Source organism: Scyliorhinus canicula, chromosome 6 (assembly GCF_902713615.1).
Source record: "Scyliorhinus canicula chromosome 6, sScyCan1.1, whole genome shotgun sequence".
In the NCBI taxonomy this organism is placed as follows: Eukaryota; Metazoa; Chordata; class Chondrichthyes; order Carcharhiniformes; family Scyliorhinidae; genus Scyliorhinus; species Scyliorhinus canicula.
In genome coordinates this window covers 162,591,572-162,604,541 of record NC_052151.1, presented here as the reverse complement: position 1 = coordinate 162,604,541, position 12,970 = coordinate 162,591,572, and the positions used below count along the sequence as shown (strand labels likewise).

The 12,970-nt window shown below is 48.6% G+C and overlaps 1 protein-coding gene across 5 annotated transcripts in view; it reads right to left on the bottom strand.

Annotated features, from left to right (window-relative positions):
* The window catches only part of sh3yl1 (SH3 and SYLF domain containing 1), a 209,407-nt gene that overhangs the window by 40,025 nt on the left and 156,412 nt on the right, over positions 1-12,970 (bottom strand). The window lies entirely within an intron of this gene.

Here is a 12,970-nt window from a genome sequence, read left to right as displayed (position 1 = left end):
AAACTACAAAAAGGGTGATTTGGTTACCACATTGCTGATTCAGGGAACTTGATGTGTGCAAGCTGGCCGCCCCATTTCCCACATTACAGTCACTGCACTTCAAATGTACTTCATTGGTTGTGAAGAGCCTTTAGAACATCCTGAGACTGTGAAGGGCATTTTGTAAAGGTGCCATTTTCTTCTCGGGAGTGAGGATTTTAAAACAAAAACAAACACGTTTTTGCTTCATCCATTTTAACAGCTTTGTAGGTACACTTATAGCATGACTAAAGTGGATCTTTGAAATCAAACGGCATCGAAAAGTAGCAAAAGATAGATTCAACAAACCTATATTGCTGATGTGCACCTAAGCAGGCTGGGAGTGCATATCAGGAATTTATCCATAGAGGCTCCTGTTACACGCAAGATTTTCTGTTCATTAATTTTAATTCCGCCAGAGCCTACTTACTTCAATGCCTAAATTCCTGGCATGTATAAACACTCCACTGTAGGAGTGAAATGTAATAAAATCTCTTAATTTGCAGCATCGAGCTTTTACTGATCAGAAATGATTAATTGTTCTTTATTTAAGTTTTCAAACAGGTCAATTATACTATAATAAAGTGTTACATACTTAAAATATAAAAATATAGGAAACTTTTGCTATATTCTTTTAAAGGGAAATTATCAGAGAATGGAAGTACAAAATGCATAGCTCACAGTTATCATGCTCCCAATTCCATAATCTGCTGTGTTTTAAATCGCCTTAGTTTTTGAACTGCATACCAATTGCTTGCTTGGTTTTTGCTTAAACCTTAATTATAGAAACAATTTTATGAATTTTATATGAATTTTGCTACCTCAGATTATGATTTCCTAATTTTACACATTATTTTCAAGAATGCATTTTTAAATAAATGATACACATGGCCAAATTTTTATTTTAGGCAGACAGAGAAAATAATCAAAACAGTCTCTGAACATAATTTTTGGGGATTTCCTTCTGCCTGCTTTGACTGTTGGAATTCAGACACGTTGTGCAATTGCACCTAGCACACCAGATGGATGTTTATACGTAGCACCCTGTTAAGAATTGGGGACAATTAAGATTAAAAAACAAAGTAAAACAGGGAATTGATCAGAAGCAGACGGTGGAGAAATAAAGTGATGTGAATTTTCTATTAATGGAAAACAGGTATTTTACACATGTGATTAGAGAAAACAATGGGACTACAGAGGTGGCAACTCCACAGTGGAAAGATAACACGTGTCTGCCAAAAGCCAACTCCATAGGGTGAATATCAAAATGAAAGGAACAGTATAACTGTAGAACTCTAACTAGAGAGAGGGATGATGTGGCGATGTCGGCGTTAGAGTGTGACATCTCCATCAAGGACAGTCACCTCAGCACTTTGCTTTATCGCAAGCCCACGGATAACCTCACGATGCTCCACTTCTCCAGCTTCCACCCTAAACACATTAAAGAAGCCATCCCCTATGGCTAAGCCCTCCGTATCCACAGGATCTGCTTAGACAAGGAGGAGTGTAACAGACATCTACTGACGCTGAAAGATGCCCTCGTACGAACGGGATATGGCACTCATCGATCGACAGTTCCAACGCGCCACAGCAAAAAACCGCACCGACCTGCTGAGAAGAAAAAAACGGGACACAACCGACAGAGTACCCTTCGTCGTCCAGTACTTCCCTGGAGCGGAAACTACAACTTTTTCTTCGCAGCCTTCAACACGTCATCAATGAAGATGAACATCTTGCCAAGGTCATCCCCACACCCCTACTACTTGCCTTCAAACAACCACGCAACCTCAAACAGACCATTGTTTGCAGCAAATTAAACAGCCTTCAGAAGAGCGACCACGACACCACACAACCTTGCCACGGCAATCTCTGCAAGACGTGCCAGATCATCGACATGGGTACCACCATTGCACATGAGAACACCACCCACCAGGTACGTGGTACATACTCGTGCGACTCGGCCAACGTTGTCTACCTCATACGCTGCAGGAAAGGATGTCCCGAAGCGTGGTACATTGGCGAGACCATGCAGACGCTGCGACAATGGATGAGCGGGCATTGTGCGACAATCGGCAGGCAGGACTGTTCCCTTCCAGTTGGGGAACACTTCAGCAGTCAAGGCCATTCAGCCTCTGATCTCCGGGTCAGCATTCTACAAGGAGGCCTTCAGGAGACGCGACAACGCAAAATTGCTGAGCAGAAACATATAGCCAAGTTCCGCATACATGAGTATGGCCTCAACCGTACCTTGGATTCATGTCGCATTACATTTACCCCCTACCATCTGGACTGGGCTTACGAAATCCTACCAACTGTCCTGGCTTGAGACAATCCACACCACTTTAACCTGTAATTATCCCTCTCTCCAGTTGCTCCGTCTGGACCTGTAAAGAATTAGCTACCTGCAAAGGCTCACATTCAAAGCATCGTTTTGCATCATTGACTTTGTCTATATATATATATATATATGTTTCTGGAATCGACCTCTTCATTCACCCGAGGAAGGAGCAGTGTTCCAAAAGCTAGTGACTCAAAACAAACCTGTTGGACTTTAACCTGGTGTTGTAAAACTTCTTACTAGAGAGGGGGAGACAGGGAGTCAGTCAACATCAGAACCGTATTAAGTTGCAGATCTAGTCTACCTAAAGAATCAGCTGTTTTCTGCTTTTGCTGAATCTGAAGACTATTTCCCATACATGGCATCATAACCTGGCTGTTTTAATTACTTGTTGGATGTAGCTGATAAAGTTACTTAAAATTGAATGTTGTTTGGGGAAAGGGGTGTCTCTCAGAATTCAGGTGAACATAAGTAGTTGTGGACCAAAGGATAGTTAAATATAAAATCATACGTGTATAGGCATTAGTATACTTAAGTGTCATAGGGCATTATAGATCTTCTTGTCGTGTTTTGTGTTTTTTTCAAATTAATAAATATTCTTTATTGTTCACACAACAACTGGACTGGGTTGTACATCATTCCTCATATTATACCAAACACATTCGCCACTGTTGGATTCAATAATTATAGAGGGGGGTCCTTTAAAATGTTCGCTAAATGACTTCCGGTTGCGGTGATGCGGAGCTAAGCCGCACGTTCGGTAGCTCCCGCTATTTTTGGTCTTTTGGGCTCTTTTAAGGGCCCGCAGCGGTGTTGGTTGGACTTTTCCCCGGGTGGAAACACATCCACTGTGCTTATCTGCCGGTGGATGGACTGGACCAGGAGCGGGGCAGTCAAAAATTCGGCTTTGGAGCAGAGAAAGATGCGAGGCAGGAAAAACAAGATGGCGACGGGCGGGGAACCGGCAGCGTGGCAGCAGTGGGCACAGGAGCAGCTCCATCGCTGCTTCAGAGAGCTGAAGGCTGAGATCCTGGAACCGTTTAAGGCCTCGCTGGACAAGCTCATGGCGACTCAGATGGCTCAGGGTGCAGAGATGATCCGAGAGCTACAGCAAAAGGCCTCGAAGAGTGAGAACGAACTCCTGGGCCTGGCAGTGAAGGTGGAGTCGCACGAGGCAATTCACAAGAAATGGCTGGCAAGGATGGAGGAGATGGAGAACCGCTCCCGTCGGAAGAACCTGCGGATTTTGGGCCTCTCGGAGGGGCTGGAAGGTTCGGATTTGGGGGCCTACGTGGTTGTGATGCTGAACTCGTTAATGGGCGCGACGTCGTTCTAGGGACCCTTGGCGCTGGAGGGGGCCCATCGGGTGCTGTTGAGGAAGCCCAGGCCGAACGAGCCGCCTAGGGCGGTGCTGGTCCGCTTTCACCACTTCGTTGACCGTGAGTGCGTGCTGAGATGGGCGAAGAAGGAAAGGAGCAGCAGGTGACAGAACGCAGAGATCAGGATCTATCAGGACTGGAGCACGGAGGTGGCGAAGAGAAGGGCTGGTTTCAATCGGGTGAAGGGAGTGCTTCACAGGAAGGGGGTGAAATTTGGCCTGCTACAGCCGGCTCGCCTAAGGGTCACTTACAAGCTCTACTTTGATTCTCCGGAGAAGGCCTGGGCCTTTGTCCAGGCAGAGAAGTTGGACTCGAACTGAGGACTGGGGGGCTGGGGAATGATGTACGTAGTCTGGAGGCTCAGTCCTCCTTGGTATCCTTTCGTTTTTATTGGCGGTGTTTGATGTTGCCTTTTTGCTGTTCTGCTTTTTTGCTTTTTGGGGCTGATATTTATTTATTTTGGTGATTTTTCGTTTTTTCACTGGTGGAGGGTTGGGGAGCTGTTCTCGGTCCCACTGGGTCATGTGCCCGTCTTTTTCCCGCGTGTTGCCGTGGGGGGGGGGGGGGGCGGGGTTTGGAATGGAAACGCGGGCTTTCTTCCCTCACTGTATGAATAGTGGGCGGGGCCGGCACTGGGAGGGGGGAATGGTGGTTGTGTTGTATCGGTGGGGGGACGTCGGGATGGCGGGAGCAGCCGGGGTCAGCAGCAGTCGGCTGACTTACGGACGTACAATGGTAGGGGTTATGCAGCTAGGGGGGCCCTAGCTTTGGGGGGGGGGGGGGGGGGGGGGGGGGGGGCTCGGGGGGGGGGAGGGGGAAGTGGGGGGGGGGGGTACCGGGTTGCTGCTGCAGGGGCCGTAGGGGAACAGCTGGTGAAGGGGGAGGTTGGGAGGGGGGTCTGCTACCATGGGGAACGGGCCTGGGGGGTTCTCCGGACACGTGGTGAGCCGAGGAAGAGCTATGGCTGACCGGCGCAGAGGGAGGGGGAAGACCCCCCATATTCGGCTGGTCACATGGAACGTGAGGGGGCTGAATGGACCAGTGAAGCGGTCCCGGGTCTTGGCGCACCTGAAGGGGCTGGGAGCGGACGTGGCTATGCTCCAGGAGACGCACCTGAAGGTGGCGGATCAGGTGAGGCTGAGAAGAGGCTGGGTGGGGCAGGTGTTTCACTCGGGGCTTGATACGAAGAATCGAAGGGTGGCGATCTTAGTTGGCAAGAGCTTGTCGTTTGTTGCGTCGACTGTGGTGGCGGACAGTGCAGGTAGATACGTAATGGTGAGTGGTAGACTTCAGGGGGAGCGGGTGGTTCTGGTCATAGATATCATAGAAGTTACAGTGCAGAAGGAGGCCATTCGGCCTATCGAGTCTGCACCGGCTCTTGGAAAGAGCACCCTACCCAAGGTCAACACCTCCACCGTATCCCAACACAGTAACCCCACCCAACACTAAGGGCAATTTTGGACACTAAGGGCAATTTATCATGCCCAATCCACCTAACCTGCATATCTTTGGACTGTGGGAGGAAACCAGAGCACCCGGAGGAAACCCACGCACACATGGGGAGGATGTGCAGACTCCACACAGACAGTGACCCAAGCCAGAATCGAACCTGGGACTCTGGAGCTGTGAAGCAATTGTGCTATCCACAAGGCTACCGTGCTGCCCAATGTGGTCAATGTGTATGCCCCCAAATGGGACGATGCGGGCTTCATGCGGCGCATGTTGAGCCGGATCCCGGACCTGGAGACGGGGGGGTTGATCTTGGGAGGGGCCTTTAATACTGTGCTGTATCCGGCTCTGGATCGTTCCAAGTCTAGGACGGGTAAGAGGCCGGCGGCGACCTCGGTGCTCAGGGGGTACATGGATCAGATGGGAGGGGTAGACCCTTGGAGGTTTTTGAAGCCGGGGGGTAGGGAGTTGTCCTTTTTCTCCCATGTCCACAAGGCTTATTCCCGAATTGACTTTTTTGTTCTCAGCAGGGCGCTAATCCAGAGAGTGGTGGGGGCGGAGTATTCGGCGATAGCCATATCTGACCATGCTCCGCATTCGGTGGACCTGGAGCTGGGGGAGGGGAAGGATCAGCACCCGCTGTGGAGATTAGATGTGGGGCTTCTGGCAGAGGAGGAAGTATGTGGGCGAGGCCATAGGGGTATAGAGGGGTATTTGGAAGCAAACGATAATGGGGAGGTGCAAGTTGGGGTGATTTGGGAAGCGCTGAAGGCAGTGGTTAGAGGGGAGCTGATATCCATTCGGGCGCACAGGGAGAGGGAGGAGAGGGTTGAGAGGGAGAGGCTGGTGGAAGAAATGATAAGGGTGGACAGGAGGTATGCGGATGTCCCGGAGGAGGGGCTTTTGAGGAAGCGTCGCAGTGTCCAAGCGGAGTTTGATATACTGACCACCCGGAAGGCGGAGGCGCAGTGGAGGAGGGCGCAGGGGGCGGTATAAGAGTTGGGGGAGAAGGCAAGTCGGATGCTGGCCCACCAGCTCCGGAAGAGGGAGGCAGCGAGAGAGATAGAGGGAGTCACAGATGCAGGAGGGAATTTGGTGCGGAGTGGCAGGGACATTAATGGGGTGTTCAGATCCTTTTACAAGGGACTGTACCGGGCGGTGCCCCCTAGGGAGGTGGGCGGGATGGACCGCTTTCTGGATAAGCTGGAGTTCCCAAGAGTAGAGGATGAGCGGGTGGAGGGTCTGGGGGTCCCAATCGAGTTGGAGGAGCTGGTGAGGTGCTGGGGAGCCTGCAGACAGGGAAAGGACCGGGACCTGACGGGTTCCCGGTGGAGTTTTATAAGAAGTTTTCAGATCTGCTGGGCCTGCTGCTTATGAGGACCCTGAATGAGGCGAGGGAAGGGGGGCTCTGCCCCCGACGATGTCTAGAGCAATAATCTCACTGATCCTGAAGCGGGATAAGGACCCTCTCCAGTGTGGGTCTTACAGGCCGATTGGCTAAGGTACTGTCCAGAAGGGTGGAAGATGTGGTCCCGATGGTTATCCATGAGGACCAAACGGGGTTTGTGAAGGGGAGGCAGCTGAATGTCAATGTACGGCGGCTTCTTGATGTTATGATGATGGCGTCGGCGGCTGGGGAGGCGGAAATAGTAGCATCGATGGATGCGGAGAAAGCTTTTGACAGGGTGGAGTGGAGCTACCTGTGGGAAGTGCTGAGGAGATTTGGTTTGGTGAGGGATTCATTAGGTGGGGGGGGGATGGGGGAAAGAGGGGAGACCACCGATTGTCGCTGTATGCGGATGATTTACTGTTGTCCATCGGGGATCCGGCGGGGGGGATTCCAGAGGTGTTGAAGATACTTGGGGAGTTTGGGGCTTTTTCGGGGTACAAGCTCAACGTGGGGAAAGGTGAGCTGTTTGTGCTGCACGTGGGGGACCAAGAGAGGAAGATAGGAGAGCTCCCGTTGAAGAGGGCGGAGAGGAGCTTTAGATATCTTGGGGTCCAAATAGCTAGGAGCTGGGGGGCCCTGCACAGGCTAAACTTTTCGAGGCTGGTAGAACAGATGGAGGAGGAGTTCAGGAGGTGGGACCGCTGCCACTCACTTTGGCGGGTAGGGTCCAGCCAGTTAAGATGACGGTGCACCCGAGGTTTTTGTTTCTTTTCCAGTGCCTCCCCATATTGAATCCAAAGGCTTTTTTAAGAGGGTGAATAAGAGTATTCTGGGGTTTGTGTGGGCACGGAAGACCCCGAGAGAGAGGAGGGTAATCCTGGAGCGAGGAAGGGAGGTGGGCGGCTAGGCGTTGCCCAACTTGTGTGGGTATTACTGGGCTGCGAACGTGGCAATGATTTGCAGGTGGTTGATGGAGGGGGAGGGTGCCGCATGGAAGAGGTTGGAGGTGGCGTCCTGTGTGGGTACGAGTTTGGAGGCATTGGTGACGGCCCCGCTCCCACTCCCCCCGGCAAGGTATTCTACGAGTCCGGTAGTGGTGGCGTCCCTCAAAACTTGGGGGAAGTGGAGGCGGCACAGGGGGATGAGAAGGCCTCAGTGTGGGCCCTGATACGGGGCAATCACCGGTTTGCACCAGGGAGAATAGATGGTGGGTTTTTGAGTTGGCATAGGGCAGGCATCAGGCGGATGGGGGACCTTTTCCTCGATGGGAAGTTTGCAACTTTAGAGGATTTGGAGGGGAAGTGGGGCCCCCCCCCCCCGGGAATGCTTTCAGGTATATGCAGATTAGGGCGTTTGTTAAGCGGCAGGGTTCCCGCTGCTGCCGCCTAGGGGGGTGCAGAATAGGGTGCTCTCGGGGACGTGGGTCGGTGAGGGTAGGATCTCGGCAATTTATCAGATGATGCAGGAAGAGGAGGAGGCCTCGGTGGAAGAGCTCAAAGCGAAGTGGGAGGAGGAGCTAGGGGAAGAGATTGACGATGGGACGTGGGCTAATGCCCTGGCGAGGTGAACTCGTCCTCTTCTTGCGCACAGCTCAGCTTAATTCAGCTGAAGGTGCTGCATATGGCGCACATGACTGGGGCTAGGATGAGCCGGTTCTTTGGCGGGGGGGGGGGGGGGGAAAGAGGACAGGTGTGGGAGGTGTTCGGGAGGCCCGGCGAACCACACCCATATGTTCTGGGCATGTCCGGCGTTGGAGGGGTTTTGGAAGGGGGTGGTAGGGACTTTGTCCAAGGTGGTCGGGTCCAGGGGGCTCGCGATCCTTGGGTAGCATCGGAGCCGGGAGTGCAGGAGGCGAGAGAGGCCGGTAACCCTGGCCTTTGCGTCTCTAGTAGCCCGGCGTATGATTCTCTTACAGTGGAGGGACACAAAGCCCCCAAGTCCGGAGGCCTGGATCAATGACATGGCCGGATTCATCAGGCTGGAGAAGGTTAAGTTTGCCCTGAGGGGGTCGGTACAAGGGTTCTTCCGGCGGTGGCAGCCCTTTCTCGATTTTCTGGCGGAGGGTTAGAGGGTGGTCAATCTCAGCAGTAACCCGGGAGGGGAGGGGGTCCGGGGTTTGTTAAAGGGGGTGTTTTTGCGACGGTGTGTTTGCTATTTTCTTCTTTTTTGTATTGTTATTAAGTTATTAATTTATTGCTTTGTACTGTGGGGGGGGGGGGATTTCTCTTTCTGTTTATTTCTACACCTTGTTTACTTTATTGTTGGGAGAAAATTTGTTGCTGAAAAATTTGAATAAAAATTATTTTAAAAAAAATATTAGCTAAAATCATTCTTGAAAATTATTGAATTTGCAGAAATATGGGTAAGTTATAATCATTTGGATACTGTCCACGACAGTTTCAAATGTTACGAGTAATGCACTACAAGTACTGATATGAAGGTACATTCGACAAGTTTGAAACAGTATCATAACTGAGACCAGACGTGAATTAGGGAGTTTGAACATTGGACAAAAGTCATGGGACAGTTAATTAATTAATTTGGAGTAATTGATTAATGTCTAATTAACCAATCACCTGTTAGTGACTGACACTTTCCTGAACAAATCAAGGGAGTCGAAGCTGAGAATTAGAACCAATGAAACTAAGAGGCTAAACCCAGATAAGGATTCCCTTAAGAATGTGATCCGTCTAACTGATTAGCAGAAAAATTGTAGCTGTCTGAGAATCCTTGGAGCATTAAAATTACTTTTAAAGGCCTTGTTGAAATGACTTTTAATTTTGTAAATCGGAAGTCACTTTTATCTTGAAGTTCTTTTGCTTCCACTTATTGGTGTCTCAAGGACATTTTGAGAGACACAGGAGAAATGTATTTTTGAGTGAATCTCATGTGAATGTACCAAAATGTGTTCTTAAATAAATAAACATTACTGAAATTCATTCAACCGGACTGACTTATCTATAAGCGAGAGATAAGGCGAATCTTATTGGCGAGCCAGGCTGATGAGAACAAAGGAAAAGATACCTTTCCGGAGTACTGGACACTGAAGAACGGAGGTGAGATAAGATATCTACAAATCTGTGACCGTATAGATTCCTTAAGCTTTCTTTACGAACCGAATGTGTCTGGTGTGATTGAAAAATGGGGAACTCTGGTAGCACGCATGGTCCAACAGAGATTTCTTCTGAAGACATATTTCAGACAGTGAAAATTTATATGGAACAATGCCTTGATTTACTCAAGGTCAGCAAGAATATTGAACAGACAATTTGAAGATAAGATGCTGAGGGATAATGGTCTACTGAAAATATTTGAACAGTTTGGAAACACATAAATAAAAAGAAAGATAAAGAGCAAATGAAATGGTCTTTGATTATAATGAATCAGATTTGCAAAAGGAATGAGAACATTCAAAATACAGGCCTGGATTCTCCGCTCCGCCACATTTCTGCCTTGACCCACTGGCGGGATTCTCCGTTACACAGTTCGGTCAATGTTGTCTCCCATTGTGGGGCTGCCCCACGCCCTCGGGAAACCCCCGGGTGCCGTCAAAACGGAGAATCCCGCCAGTGAAGAATCCCGCCCACAAATTATGACCATGAAATTAAAAAACTGAAAGAGCAGATGCGAACGATTTGTGAAGAATTAACTGACAACGATGAGAGATTGAGCATTTGGAGATATTAGAAGAAGAAAATGCTAAATTTAAAAGCAAGATAAATAGTCTAAACCGAGTGAAAATGGATTACGATATGAAAACAATGAACTGTTGGTGAAAAATGCTGGATGCAAACCAGAGACAGCAAACCTCTTGAATGTGATTCGAGAGTTTAAAAATAGAATATCAGTAGAATGTTTGAATGCAAGAGAACATCTTTGTGATATATCTCACACACCCACAAACCAACAGTATGTCACTTGCACAGAAACCATGCCCCTACGTGTCTAGTGAAATAACTGATTTTAAACATGCTGTCTCTAGAAAGAAAAAAACAAACATGTCTACAAATCACTTTTTAATGAAATCATCGGAGTTCGATGATCCTGAAGCAGAATTCAAGAGGGAAATGCTTCAGAGACACAAATGATCCAGAGCTAAAAAAAACCAGATGATGTTCTGCTATCTCCCTTAAAGTCAAAGCAGTATAAAACTGGGACAGTAGAACTAGTCACTGAAGGAGGAGACAGCAGGCTAACTTGAGCCCAATATAATCAACGTATAGTCCATAAACCTGCTGACCCATATAGGATTGACCCAAAGAAGGGGGGTACGGCGACATGGGAGGGGTTCGGGAGATTGAGACAATTTATAATCTCCATCCATTAGATGGCGTTCAAGTTCTGACTGCAATAATCCCCAAACGAGAAAATGACCAACTTGTTTGAGAAGTTAAAACAGCATTAGGGGATGATGAACAATTAGTGTATGGCTGCTAATCAAACAGTGGTTATTAAAATATAATCCACCGAGAACTGATTGGACTAAAATTGCTGATTGTCGACAAAGAAAATCTGAGGATATTTGTGAGTACGAACAGAGATTTATTAAAGTGTGAACAGAACATTCAGGAATGGAGTTACCAGGGGAACTGGAGTCGTGGGATGACAGTACTTTTGGACCATTAAAGTCTGCATTCCTTGCTGGTTTAAAAATAAAAGTCTCCAACGCATTGAAACTGGTGTCTCCTCATCGGACTCCAATGATTCCATTAAAGAGGGATAACAACTTATACGCCATTAGTAACTTGATGTGCTCAAACTGATAGATTAAGATTCTAAAATCTATGGGCTGGATTCTCCCAAAAAGAGGTTATGTCCCCACACAGGGGTAAAAACGCAGACATTGCACTCCCGGCTTACCTGAAAAAAATACAAGCCAATTCACTTACCTTCAGGGGGCTAGCAGGGACCCGGAGTGCTTCACGCAGCTTTGGCTGCGGACATGGCCCCCCCCCCCACACGTCCGGTTCAGAGTCCACACATGCATGGCGTCATAGCGGACTTGGACCCCAGGCCCACACAAAGAAATTGGGCCACCCACCGATCTCTCCCCCGGCCGCACATTAAGCCCCCGCCCGGTGCCAGGTCCCCCTGCCCTCACCAGGGGACTGAGTCCGCAGTAGTCACGCGAGAGACCCGACCGGCCATACCATGTTAGTTCCACACCGTCGGGAACTCGGCCGGTTGGGAGCCGAGGTTCTCTGGGCGGGCCTCTGGCAATGGTCCCCGAGCCGTGCGGCGTAATTCATGAACGCGTGGATATTCGGGGCCCGGAGAATTACCGGAGCTGTGCCAGGCCCGATTCGGCACGGGACTGCAGAGAATCCAGTCCCATGTTTTTCAAATAGAGACACAACCTAAGGAGAAGCAGTTCAAACAGAAAAAAATTCCATATATAACTCAAATGCTTCTCAAGAATCAAAAATTAAAAGAGGGAAATTTTATTTTTGTGGGAAAGAGGGACACTGGGCTAGGTCATGCTGAGCTAGACTATGAGAATAGCAAGAACAATATGTGGCTACAAACTCAGCTCCTGCTCCCAATTGCACACCGACATTTCATCCACAATTTCCACCAGCCCGCTCTGAGGAGGATTGGCCTGAGTGGGAAGAATTTTTTAAAAATATCACCACAACGTAGAGCTGCACTATTGGAATGTCAAGAAACTAGAAACACCCACCCTCAGCCCCTCCGTCCCTGCCTCTCCATGCCTTGCTTGAAAATAGAAGAGATAGATTATACATATTAATGAGGTTGGGCGGTATGGAAGTGGACTGCCTCTTTGATACAGGAGCAGAGTTAACATGTTTTCAGTCGGAATTTGAAAGAATATTTCCTTTGGATTACAACAGCCTGCAGCTCATGGAATAGGGGGAGATCCAGTAACTATTAAAAGAACTAAACCTATGTCAACAGAATTTGGTTCCTCATGAATTAATTTCCCCAGTCTGGGTAGGCGAAGTGGATCAGGCCATTCTGGGTTTAGATATTCCATCCCAACTAAATTCTTCCCTAAGCTTTGAAAATGGAAAATTACATGGGCAGTTAGAACATTCAGGAAAGATCAGCTTTACAAACATCTGATCTGGGCCAAAGATAAGAATGGCTGTTGATTATTACATATGGAACCAGCATCATTGACTGGTAGCACTCCACCATGTACCAAATAGTACCCTATCAACCTGCCTCAATTGAAGGGATTTTGCCTATAGTAAAACAGTTAGAAGAAAGAGGGTTATTGATCAAAATACACAGCTCATCAAACAGTCCAGTTTGGCCTGTGAAAAAGACAAATGGCACATGGCGTTTGACTGTTGACTACCAAAAAGCAAATCAATATATTGATAAAAAAGTTCCTTTGGTAACTCCATTGCAGTGTTAACGTCAGCCTACTTG